General features: G+C 44.8%; 1 protein-coding gene and 1 pseudogene across 1 annotated transcript in view; both read left to right on the plus strand.

Moving 5' to 3' along the window:
* Nucleotides 1–1,625: 1,625 nt before the first annotated feature.
* Nucleotides 1,626–2,075, plus strand: LOC132419519 (retinal rod rhodopsin-sensitive cGMP 3',5'-cyclic phosphodiesterase subunit delta pseudogene; annotated as a pseudogene).
* An 8,358-nt stretch (nucleotides 2,076–10,433) lies between these two features.
* SPTB (spectrin beta, erythrocytic) overlaps nucleotides 10,434–12,125 on the plus strand; it is a 124,151-nt gene continuing 122,459 nt past the window's right edge. The window contains exon 1 of the mRNA XM_060004400.1: nucleotides 10,434–10,631. The gene's annotated coding sequence lies outside the window, so the exon portion shown is untranslated. The remainder of the gene's footprint in view (nucleotides 10,632–12,125) is intronic.

Below are 12,125 nucleotides of genomic sequence, written 5' to 3' on the forward strand. Positions count from 1 at the left end.
TGGTGACAAGCAAATAACATGGAACTAATAAATTCAAGTTGGCAAGCGAAGGATCCCTCAAGTAGGGTGCATTAGAAGCTTAGCTCTTGGTGAGAGCCTCCTGCTGGGTGTGGCAGCCACACCCCACACTTTTTGCATGACAACTTCAGTGTTGACCTGTATTTAATTTATGATCTCCCACAAGATTCTGTTTTCCTACCTGTTTTCTACTTGGGTCAAAACTGTTAGTTACCATTTTGTATTTAGGAAGCTTATTCTTCCTCCTTTGCTGACTCAGTATGTATGAATCCCTCTTTGATTTAATCTACTTTCTGATAATTCTGCATTTTTTCAAAGTTGAGAGATAATTGATAAATATCAAGATTGATTAGGCAACCTTAGGAAACTCAAATAATTAAAGCACGGGTAGTAAAGAACACAAAGTTATGGGATTAATCTTGTCATAAGACCGTTAGCCTTGGATTGGGCCAGTCTGATGGCTTGATAAATCTTCCCATTGTGCATGGGATGGACTGGTAAGGGAGGGAGCATGAGTCAGGCAAATCCGCCTCCAACACGTGATGACTGAGATGATGGAGAAAAACAGATCAGCTGTGCCCAATTTGTGTAACAAGGGCTGTTTTTTACCTTCATGGCACATATTTATTTCATTATCTGAGTTGTTGATGAAAATATTCAGGCATTGTTGTTGTTTTTTTTTTTTTTTTTGCGGTACGCGGCCTCCCACTGCTGTGGCCTCTCCCGTTGCGTAGCACAGGCTCCGGACGCGCAGGCTCAGCGGCCATGGCTCACGGGCCCAGCCGCTCCGCGGCACGTGGGATCTTCCCAGACCGGGGCACGAACCCGCGTCCCCTGCATCGGCAGGCGGACTCTCAACCACCGCGCCACCAGGGAAGCCCTCAGGCATTGTTTTCCTTTAGTTCACTGCTGTTTTGTCCTTGCCCTGGCCCTCTTCTCTACCAAAACTTGCTCATAGGAAAGGAATTAATATTTGCTGCTTATATTTAACTATATTTCCCCCAAAATGAAATAACTTTGTTGCTTGTTATGAAAATGTTCTATATGTATAAATACCCAAACATCATCGAAAAATAGAGAAGGAAGTAAGAATTACTCTTAATCTCACCATCTAGAAATAACTTGAGATTTTTAGGAGTATCCTTCCTTATATAAAATACTTCATTCCTTAGTCAAATGGAAATTATTCGATGGCTACTTTAAAAAAAAACAACAGTATGTCATGACGTCTTTATCAATAAATATAAAACCATATCATCACTTAACTGGCTACATAGAATTTATACGTGTGTCTACCCACTATACTTGATTTCATCAGTTCCATTGTGATGAATGTTGAACTAATTTCCAATTTTTCCTTTTAAAGAACATTATTGTAACAAACATCTAGTATGTTCTTGCTGTAAGTGTAAAATAATAGAAAGCTAGGAAGGAGAAGGGATCAGGAGCCGGAGCTGAGGGGAAAGAGGCCGGTCCGGGTCTGGGCGCTGCCGCTGCTCGCCCGAGGTCTGCAGGCGGGGCTGCGGCTCAGACCTCAGCTCCTGGGCACAGTCTACAAGGCTCCGCCGGGCCAGCGTGGGAGAGCCGCAGGCGGCGGCCGCCGCATCATGTCAACCAAGGGTGAGCGGGCCAGGGAGATCCTGAGGGGCTTCAAACTAAATTGGATGAACCTTCAGGATGCTGAGACAGGGAAGATACTCTGGCAAGGAAAAGAAGACCTGTCAGGCCCTGGAGTGGAGCATGAAGCCCGTGTTCCCAAGAAAATCCTCAAGTACAAGGCAGTGTCTCGAGAATTGAACTTCTCTTCAGCGGAGCAAATGGAAAAAGTCCGCCTGGAACAAAAAGTTTACTTCAAAGGGCAATGCCTAGAAGAATGGTTCTTCGAGTTTGGCTCTGTGATCCCTAACTCCACAAACACCCGGCAGTCCCTGATAGAGGCAGCGCCCGAGTCCCAGATGATGCCAGCAAGCGTGCTAACTGGAAGTGTTATAGAAACAAAGTTTTTTGACGACGATCTTCTTGTAAGCACATCCAGAGTGAGACTTTTCTACATTTGAGAGAAGAATATGTGTGCATTTCAAGAATTCATTTTTTTAGGGGGAAGGAGGAAACTGTTTACTTTTTTCCTCTATACATTTGATTTTTGACACTTCCACCCCTAATTCCCTCTACGGCAAAACCCACCTGCGGCCACCAGGGGACCAGCTCTGTGTAGGTACCAGATGGCTTTTTTCTCTCAAGCCACCATCTTCAATTGACCAGATTAAACTCCCAATCCCAGACCAGGGCAGAGGGCATGCCTCAACTCCTTGGAGTAGACACGGGGACAAACATACCACAAGCTGTTCCCGTCACCCTCCCTGCCTCCTTCTTGGGCCCTGCAGGCAACACATCTTCCTTTGGCCCCTGGTTTTGGGAAAATTCAAGTTCCTGACCCACGTTTAGTTTTTTCCTACCATTTCTATTTCATACATTCTCATACATTTAACTTGTAAAATAGACTGTGATATTATTGTTACATAGTGAATTAAAACATATGAATTAAAATAATAAAAAAAATAGAAAACTAGAGCTGAAGGAGTCCTTAGAGACTAGCTAGTTCAATGCCATCATTTTGTGGAAGAAAAAGAAAGGCATAGAGAGGATAAAGGGGAGTAGAAGCCAGGTCTTCTGACTTTACATCTATTAATCTTTTCAGTCTACCCTACTACCATCTTTCTAAAAAATTGCTTGGCTATTAAAATGTCACTAAGTGGCACTGACTATTTTTACTCCAGTAGCCAAAAGCCTGTGTCTTAAAACTTAACTCTTCCCAGGGTTATTTGCATTTTAATATTTGTTGTTAGTTATGCAATAAGTTAAAAGATTTATATATATATGTATATATATATAATATATAAAATCTTTAGAATGAGGTCAGGGAATACCTCAAGTACTTGAAATCGTATGTGACAAGCTCTTACTTCAATTTCTGGCCATATTTAGTAGACGTGAGGAGTGGGAGTTGAGAAATAGGTTTAGGCAGTAGTTGGAGTCTGTAACAGAATACTGATGCTCACTCACAGCTTTGAAACACTTCCAAAAGAAGGGTCTAAAGCTTTGGCTTATTTCAGTTTCTGCTATGGAAGGTCCGGAGCTAGATGCTTAATTAAGTGTATTTTGATGATTAAGATGATGATGGAATAGAACTAGCAGCACTGAGTTGTTACTTGTACACACTCAGCATAATTGGGGGCTAAATTCTTGATCTAATTATTGACTTAAAAAATTAGTCTATAATGTAGATCATCTACATTAAATATCATGGGATCTGTTAATTTAAAAACCCATGAGAGGGACTTCCCTGGTGGCATAGTGGTTAAGAATCCGCCTGCCAATGCAGAGGACACGGGTTCGAGCCCTGGTCTGGGAAGATCCCACATGCCATGTAGCAACTAAATCCTCCTGCCACAACAACTGAGCCTGTGCTCTAGAGCCCGCGAGCCACAACTACTGAGCCCGTGCACCACAACTACTGAAGCCCATGCCCCTAGAGCCCGTGTACCACAACAAAGACAAGCCACTGCAATGAGAAGCCCGCGCACCACAATGAAGAGTAGCCTCCGTTGCTGCAACTAGAGAAAGCCCGCACGCAGCAACAAAGACCCAACGCAGCCAAAAATAATTAATTTATATAAAAAAAACCCCACAAGATACTGCTTCCTAGATAAATAACTCTTTCATAAGGAAGGGATTTGGAGTTCTATGTGATTTTTGGACAATTACTTGAACTCTGAGTTTCTTGGTTTCTTTATCTGGCAATAAGGATAATGATAGCAATTTACTTCATGAAATTGAATAAAAATGATTATATGGCATTTGGCAAAAAGAAAATGATAAATCTTTTAAAAATAAAATTTGCCATACACAGAGGAACATGAAGAATGGTGTTTTTGATAAGAACCAGTTACTCTACAGAATAAATCATGTTTGAATCTCTTGTAGTCTTTAAAGCATTCAAGAAATATTCAACAGAAGTTGAGCAGCTGCAGAAATATCCCACAGAATAGAAAATGAGATGAATTTGCAGAGGTAATGGAATCTTTCATGGCAGTATCTTTCCAAATTTTATTGAAAATTTCCCAAAGGTTTTGGTTAATACTATGAAAAAAAAATTGTAAGTTTGGAAACTGCTAACAAATTAAAGCAATTAACAAGATCATTTATGCTGGCAGTAATTATCACACAAACACAAAATTGTTTAATTGGTTGAATTGTTAGCACTCTAGCTGTCGTTCCTTGTTAACAAACTCGAGTTTTAAATTATATTTTCTCTCCTTGATTTGAGTTCCTGGCTTGATAAATATTTATAAAAGAAGAGAACAAAGGTTTCAGGTTTAGACACTTTTGATTATTCACATACAGACTATCCACTCTGTGGAGTACTCAAGACAGAGTGTTAATGTCAACACCAACTCACTGCTTGTAATGCTTTTTGATCCACCTTCCTACGTTCTTAATCCTACGTGCTCAAGTCTTTGGCATACTGGAGCGTGGGGTTTGGAGTGGGGCCACTGCCCCAGGATGAAGTCTGAAAACGGCACTGAGAGGGTGGAGCAAACAGAGACAAAGTCCACAGAGCTGAACCATCACTATTGTATTTGCTGTACCTCATTATGAATGAAACATTGGAAGACGGCAGGTGAACTTGATTGTGGGTGTGAACATAAAACCTACTTAATTGACTTCATTTCTCATCCACAGACAGTAAGTTAGGTATGAATGTGCCAAGGTGGCCGAGGAGCTGGTGAAATTCAGACACAAATATTGCCAATTATGTCTCCGGGAATGTGAATTTATTTAAATAAATTTACTCAAACATAAATAGGAAAGTGATTCTCCTGTAAAGAGTCACAAATATATATTTTTAAGCCAACTAGAAATGACTTTCAATTACCTACTTCTTTGGTTGGCCTCCAGAACTGCAACTCTCTTTTAGTTTGCATGATTTATTTGTTCATTAATTCACTTATTAACTCACTTACTCATCAGGCCTTTCTTAAGTACATCTTGCGTGTCAGGGGCTGTGCTAAGTGCTGGGAAACTTAAAACTGTATCCCAAAAGCAACAGGGAACCATTGGATGATTTCAAGTAGTGGAGTGACATGATCAGATTTCTTTTTTAGAAAGTGTACTTTGGCTACTATGTGGGGGAAGAATTGAAGGAGAGTGAAACTGGAGAATGGGACAGCAGTTAGGAGATTTATAAGAAGAAATTCATGTGAGAAAAGATGAGGCCTGGGTTATGGACTGAATTGTGGCCTGCACTCCAAATTCATATGTTAAAATGCTAGCCCCAAGTACCTCGGAAAGTGACCAGATTTGGAGAGAGAGCCTTTAAAGAGGTAATTAAGGTAAAATGAAATCATGTGGCTGGCCCTAATCCAATATGACTAGTGTCCTCACAAGAGGAGATTAGGACACAGACACACAAAGGAAAGACCATGTGAAGACAGAGGGAAAACATGGCCACCATAAGCCAAAGAGAGGGGCCTCAGAACAACCCTGCCAGTAACTTGATCTCGGACTTCTAGCCTCCAGAACTGTGAGAAAACTAATTTTGTTGTTTAAGCCACCCAGTCTGTGGTATTTGTCATGGAAGCCCACTCAAACTAATACAGCCTGAACAAGGCAACTGCAGCAGAACATAAGTGCCTTCAGGCACCAGTTTATCATCACACCCCAGTATAAGCCTGCTCTTACATCTGCACGAGCTCACATCTCTTAGGTAATGGAAAATCTAATCCTGGAAAGCTCAGGCACAGCTATAGAAGGAAAGATGCCCATTTATTCCAAAGCCTGTTTAGTGCTTCCATGCACTGGTGGATGACAGGATGTAAGTCTTGCTCTTCTGCTCCTTTCCATTATCGGTGGATGGAAATTTGAAATTGGGGTCACTTGCTCCTTTATAGGGAGGTCAGTTTGGTATTTACACACTCACTGCCAGTTTTCAGATTCCTTGCAAGGACCATTCTGTTTGAGGCATCTGAAGGTGAAGTTTATTCCTTTGTCCTCAATGCCTCTATATTGTAAATGGTGGGCTTTTCAAATGGGTCCTCCTGCTGCTTTGTCTTTGGAAGTTGTGGAGACTGTGGTTCCCCTAGATGTTCCCAGAAATGGAACAGAAATTTCAGTTTAATTTTATGAAATGCATCTCTTGGTGACAAGGTAAAGATGAAGGGAACTAATGTTTTTTGAGCTCTAGGCACTATTTCAAAGTTTTCTGTTCATAACCATGAGTTCTCGATTTTTCCATTGTTAGCAGACATTTGAATGAGGGGAACATTGGGTAGGGTTGGGTTTATTTGGTTTGGTATCTCTGTTTTTAAGTAGCTTTCTGATACATGTTCATTTCTAAGTCACAGTAGTCTTAAAATTTCAAACAAATAACTGGTTCTGTGATTCAGTAAAAATAGTTTGTAGGATTAATTTAATTCAAGGCACAGGAAGCTAGTCTAGGCTCTATTTTTGGTTTATGATTTAATTTTTTCAAGTTCTTGGGTCTTAGAATCAAATCATAAGCTTTAAACTGTACATAAAACTGTAAACTGTATTTTAAAATCTTTATCCTGCTTTAAACTGCTTCTATTGAATCTGAAAATTCATATTTTTCTTCAACTCTGAGAAATTTTATTCTACTTTCTCCTTATTATCATCTCATCTGCTCTCTCTTTTCTCTCCTTTTGTAACTTCTATTGGAACAGATATTGGAACTTGAGGCTCTCACCTCCATGACTTTCAACGATTCTCACAAACTTTCCATCTCCTTGTTTTTTGCCCTGTGTTTGGGGAGAATTTCTGTTTCCACTAATCTGCTCTTAACTTGATCAGTTCTGCTGATCAGCTAATGAATTTTAAACTTCAGAAACTACTTTTTAAATCTCTACGTTTTCTCACTGATTATTTTTCTTGGATACAATATCCTTTCAAATCTTGCTGAATAAAATTTAAATTCATTTAAATTTTATCTTCTGTTTTCTTTATTAACTTAGTTTCCTCTGATATTACTTCTTTGTTAGTTGTGTTTGGTGCTTTTCCTTCATGGTATTGGTTCCCCTCCGCTGACGAAATCTTTGGTGATTTTGATTGTCCAATCATCTTTTATTTGAGGATCGGCTTGCCTGTCTGTTCTGTTAATCATAGCCTGTCTTCAGGAACTGTGAAGGAAGGGCACAACATGCTATCCAGAGAGAGTGAAAGTTCCCTATTACTTCTAGCGGTCAGTGTATACTTGGGCTCTGCCCCTCTGGTCCCGGGATCCCCGCTAACTTTATCCCACAGGCAAACATTTGGTACTTAAGGCCAGCAGGGGAGGGGACTCCTCAATGAATTATTCTATCCTAGGTTCCCCACTCCCCACCTCCTCTTGTATCCTTTGACTCTTGCTTGGAATTTCCCTAAACTATTCCTTCTCCTGAACCTGTTTTGATTTCCTCTAACTTTGTTTTTGTCTAGATCAAGTCCTGCCTCTCTCTTCTATATTTCAGGATTTCCTAAAAATTCCTGGAAAATTGATCACATTTTTTTCTTATTTCCCTGTGCTGTTAGATTTCTATTCTCTTTAAGACATATCTTTTTATGAGATTTAGGATGGAAGAGAAGGTAAATGCATGGGCTCAACCCACCATCTTGACCCAATCTCTACTTATTATTTTCTTTACTATCTCTAATTAATTATCAGATAATACAAGCTCAATGTAAAAAATTCAGAGAATATAGAAATAGGAAATGAAAGTTCCTTCTTGTGTCAGATTCCTCTAATGTCCTGACTTATATCCACTTCTCACCTATTGATTTTAGCTGGAGCTGGGTTGACAGTTCTGCGAGGACTTCCTCTCACTTCCTGGTTAAGTAGAAGCCCCAGTTCCTGGCTGACAGCATCTAGTTTCAAATGCACACCTTCTCTCTGGCCCTAGAACTGCAGATTGCGTTAGGAGCTTGCTTGGTAGCTTGGAAGTGTGGGCTGTCAACATGGAATAGGAGGTTAGGGGGGCAGTCCCTTGACCACCCAGGATGAGGACCGATCTCCCACCTTTCTGATAGACAATTCAGGGAGGCTTTACGAACTCTTCTCAGGAAGTCTCTGCAGAATTAATCCCTGCTGCCCACAGCAATGACTTCAAATATGAACCCTTATATGAGCTTTTCCTTCTTACCTATTTCACTCTCCCCAGTTTCTCATTCCCACTCCCTGGGATCTGCCATTTTCCTCCCTCCTTATTTGACAATACCCTTTTCCTCTGTAATTCTAAACTTCCTCTCTCCCTCAGTCCTAATTTATCATTTCACTGTAACTCAATTAGCTGTAAAGCATGTGGGGATGCTGTCAGGATAACAGGCTCTGTAGCAAATGAGGTTGTATTGAATTATTTAGATTTCAGCTAAAGTGGAAATAACTAAAGCAGCTGAACAGGTTTGTAAAATCCTGGGGTAATCTGTCCACTGATTTGGTGCTTTTGCCATATTAATTTTTTCTCGTGGTTGAAAATAATAAATTTTAAGGCTACAAAGAAATATATGTGTACAACTCTTCAGTTCAGAGCCCTAAAGCTAAGGAATTGTCTGTTTCATGTAGTATATAATTATGTAGCTGCAGAGCTGCAATTCTAGGGTATCATGAATTTATTTAATAACTTTATCCACACAAGGCTTTTAAAAAACACAAATACATAATTTCTCTCCATTTTTTTATTTCAAAAATAGAACAAAGATTTCTACTTGAGATATATGATAGTCTCAGCCTTTGAAGTTGGCCTGTTTTTCTTGAATTTTCCTTGCCAGAATTTGGTTCTTAATTTTTAAATGAAAAAGACCTTGTTGTTTCTAACTCAGTAAAAAAACAAATGGATTCTTAAATGCTATCAGAAAGGGGGAAGGGTGGCTCATTGCTAATCTAATGGGTTGACCACAAATATTCTTCTATTATCTTCCCTCTATTACTAGTGTGTCTTGGGAAATTGAGCTTAATAAGGGCCCAGACAACAAGGTGGTAGTGTGGAGAGTTCTGTGGCTTTGTAACATCTGTGGAGTTTGCGCCACTTAGCACATCTCAATGTCTAAATGCCCACTCTCAAAAGAGGTGTGACTGCAGCAGGAAGTAAAGTATCTTTGCATATGTTCAATATATAAACTAAGCACGCACATCTGGCACTTAAACACCCTTTTCCTGGTGAATCCTGGAAAGCAGCATAATTATACTCCCAAGCAAATAACTCAGGTGTAAGACTGTTTCGTTGTTAAGAACACCAGGCATCACCAAAGTTAAAACTCTTCTCTCATCTTTGCGCTTTAAATCTCCACTGTCATCTCCAAAACACCTGAGATTACCTGGGCTGATGTCTGGTGAGAAATTGCCTCAGCACGGCTGATGGAGGAAAGAGATGAATGTTGCAGCAAGGTGTACCACCAAGCCTTACTGAACAATGACCTTGTATAGTAAGAAAGTCAAGAAAGTGGACAGCCTTGCAAGCTGCCACTTCTGTGTCTCTCTCCCGAGGTGACTCGGAGATGCTTTGTTTTTCCTCTCTGGCACCATCGGTTCTAGTGTTTTCTCTGGCCTACAGCATCCCACCCCACCCAGCGTGCGGAAGCGTCCGCTCGCCTGGAAACCGGGTCTGGCCAGGAGGTGTCGGTGGGCTGGGGTGGCAGCTTGCCTGTTGATTACAGTCCCTGTAACGTGCGAGCCATGGGACTGCGGGCTGCGCCCCGCCAGCATTGCCCGGTCCGCCTGGACCACACCAGGTTTGCAAACAGAAACGGAGACACCGAGCCCTCAGGCTGGGGGCGCGGGTCTCGGGCCCAGTGCCCACCCGAGCCCTCCCAGCGTCTGTTCTTACTACCATCCAGGAGAAGCCCCGGAGGACGCTTTCTAACAGCAGCCCCCGGGAACAAATGTCCCTCCCAAATCCGCCGCAGCGGGGGCGCACTGCCGGGGCGCCAGCTTTGCCTACCCTATGGCCTAAGCGTGTCTTTTAATATATTTTAAAAACCTGACTGTATACAGTGGGGACGCAGGGCGGGAAAGACTGGAGGGCTCATGTTCGTGGCCAGACTCGCCGCTCTGGGCGAACGAATTAGGCCGGAGCTGCAAAGCCAAATCCTTTCCCCGCTGCAGGGGGCTCGGGGTAGCGCGCGGTGAGGGGCGGTGAGCAGCTATGGGGGCGCTGCGGCCGGCTCTGGCCTCTGGCGGCTCGGGCTCATGCAGTCCGGAGGGGGCGGAGGCCGGCCCGGGGAGCCGGGCGGAGGCCGGGCAGGTGGCCCCGGGCTTGGAGGCTGATTGGCAGGTGCGGGAGTGGGTGGGGAAGGCGGGGGCTGGGCCTGGCTCTGCGGGAGGCTGCGGCCCCGCCTCCCCGCCCCCGCCGCGGGACTATCTGGTCCCGGCAGCAGCGATGTCCCCCGGCAGGAATGTCCCTCCTCAGATAATGTTATTTATATCTCTGGGCGGGTCCGCGGCTCGGCAGCACCAGGCGCCCGGCGGCCGCTGTGCCAGGAGCCCTGCGCTGCCCTCCTCCTCCTGCGCCGCCGCCGCTGCCACCCCCGGGCTCGGGGTGGCCGCCGCTACAGCCCCAGCGCAGGTGAGTCCCGGGAGGGCCCGGCGGCCAGAGGGAGCTGGGTGCGGGTGCGGAGGCGCGAGGCAGGGGCGCGCGGCGCGAGCGCAGCGGAGGCGCTGGGCCCAGGGGGCGCGTGACGCACGGGGCCCAGGGGACCGGGTGGGGACCCAGCCCTGGGTGCCGGGCGTAGAGCCCGTGGGAGGCCCTGGCGGCTGCGGCAGCTATCGCCCCAGGGCGCGGGAATCCTCGTGGACTTCGGCGGCGCTTGGCAAGCTGGGCGCTTGCTTTGGAGAGCCGGATCCTGGAGCGTCGCCCGGGGGCGCTGGGAGGGCGGTGAGGGGGGTGCGTGTTCTGGTCCCGGGCTGCCTCCTCCAGGACCCCGGCGTGGGGACGAAGGGGGTTCTGCTTCAAGCCTGTCGGACCTCCGCGCTGCCCTCTCTGCCGGGTTCCTCAGCCCTGGGGCCGCTCAGATTCTCTTCTGGGGAACTTGTCTGCGCGCTCCCCGGCAGCCCTGCGCCCAGGCAGGGAGGACAGGGCGGCGGAGGGGCCGGGTCCCCGAGCGTTGGGAACGACGCGGAGAGTGGCCGGGTGCAGCCCCAAGAATGAGAGATCAGCGTGCCCCAAGCCATCCTCCAAGGACCCCCACCCTTCCTCTCCCAAAGAGTTCCGCTTCTCCAAGCTGCTACGGTCCACTCTACTCTCCCTTGCCTCACGGGTTCCTCCTTCTCCGACAACTTGGCCCTGAGAAATAGCAGAAAGTGGGAGAAATAACAGGAGCTTTAAAACAATCCCCAACTCCCACCAATTCGCCCAGACGTCCAAAGGTGGGGAAGTAGCGGCAGGCTTGAGTACCGTTTCCGTGACAACGAGCCCCAGGTAGGGTCTTGATTTACAGCCTATTAATATCCAAACCACTATTTTCAGTGAGGAATTAGAGGCACCAGGAGTTAATAGTAACGCACTTAAATCACTGAAGGAAAATGAAAAGAAACCACAGTTTTGTAAGCATCAGATGGTGGAGGGGGGTGGGTGGGTGGTGGATATATAGTGACAGTGTTTTTGCACCAGAACTCCTGTGAGGAGAGGCTAGGCTGTCACTTCCAGGTAGCAGGCAGCCTTGCAAAGTCCACAGCCTTGAGTTAGTCACGATCTATACTTGAATTCCTAAGGAAAGTGATTCAGGCGGCTCTTGAATGAGAGGAGTGTGCAAATCAAAAAAATTTAGGCACCTCTGTACTATCCACTAACCGATTCTTAATTTCAAAGGTGGTACCAAATTTTATTCTAGAATTCCTTCTTTGACCACCCTCTGAGCCTATGACCTAGGGCAGGTCATTTCCTATTCCAGTATCAGACTTTAACTCTTTTGCTAGGAGCCGTGGGTTCCAGAGTGTCTTGGGAAACTCTTTTTTGGAAGTGCAAAATGTTTAAGTGTACTGAATGCTCAGTACCCAACACAGCTAGGCTTGTACTTGCCCAGAGGCTGTGGGCTAGTTAGAAAAAGGAATATTAGGCTCA

This window comes from Delphinus delphis, chromosome 2, assembly GCF_949987515.2.
Source record: "Delphinus delphis chromosome 2, mDelDel1.2, whole genome shotgun sequence".
NCBI lineage: Eukaryota > Metazoa > Chordata > Mammalia > Artiodactyla > Delphinidae > Delphinus > Delphinus delphis.